This window comes from Octopus bimaculoides, chromosome 6, assembly GCF_001194135.2.
Source record: "Octopus bimaculoides isolate UCB-OBI-ISO-001 chromosome 6, ASM119413v2, whole genome shotgun sequence".
Lineage (NCBI taxonomy): Eukaryota > Metazoa > Mollusca > Cephalopoda > Octopoda > Octopodidae > Octopus > Octopus bimaculoides.
The window spans coordinates 25,497,056-25,497,996 of NC_068986.1; the positions used below are offsets into that span (position 1 = coordinate 25,497,056).

General features: G+C 36.1%; 1 protein-coding gene across 1 annotated transcript in view; it reads left to right on the forward strand.

Annotated features, from left to right (window-relative positions):
* The window catches only part of LOC106869477 (cytochrome c oxidase assembly protein COX11, mitochondrial), a gene marked incomplete at its 5' end in the record, with an annotated part of 205,107 nt that overhangs the window by 182,459 nt on the left and 21,707 nt on the right, over window positions 1-941 (forward strand). The window lies entirely within an intron of this gene.

A 941-nucleotide genomic window follows, 5' to 3' on the forward strand; every position in this document is an offset into this window, starting at 1 on the left:
TATATATATATATATATATGTGTGTGTGTGTGTGTGTGTGTGTGTGTGTGTGTCTGTGTGTGTGTGTGTGCGTGTGTGTCTGTGTGTGTGTCTCTGTGTGTGTGTGTCTGTTTGTCCCCCACCCACTGCTTGACAACGAGTGTTTGCATCCCCGTAACTCACCAGTTTAGCAAAAGAGACTGATAGAATAAGTACTAGGCTTTAAAAATTATGTCCTGAGATCGATTTGTTTGACTAAAACCCTTCAAGCTGGTGCTCCAGCATGGCCTGCTGTCAAATGACTGAAACAAGTAAAATAATAAAGAATAAAAGAATATATATATATATATATTATACTCACAAATAAACGTGTGTGTATGTGTGTGTGCACGCGCGCGTGCACATGCACATACTATTCTCTCCTTGCCTTTACATTGCTTGTTGGTTATAAAAGAATGTCACCACCATGCAACTGGTGTCCTTTGTTCCTAATCATCTGGGAAAACAGGTCTGGTCATGGAGAAATATTATCTCACTTGGAAACAGGCAAAGTCTAGTGATAGGAAGGGCCTCCGGTCATAGGAAATTCACCGTAAATAAAGTTCCATCTGATCCATGCAAACACAAAAAAATGGGTATTAAAATCAATTATCATGATGTTATATATAGATATATATATATACAGATATAGGGCAGGGAATCGTCAATTAGTAATAAAATTAATAATTAACAATTTTGCCAAGTAGTTCAGTATGAAAAAACCTTTATCGGTAAAACCATTTATAATCATAAATATACAGGGATTAGCTTGAGTTGCTTCTCCAACATACTGAAAATTTAGAAATAGCAGTCAAAGAACTACTGATTCCAAACTACAAATTTTTTCTCTAATAGATGGCGATATTTATGGCACACACAGAACAAAAAACAGAAGAGAAAAGCAAAAACAAACCTGCCTTTAG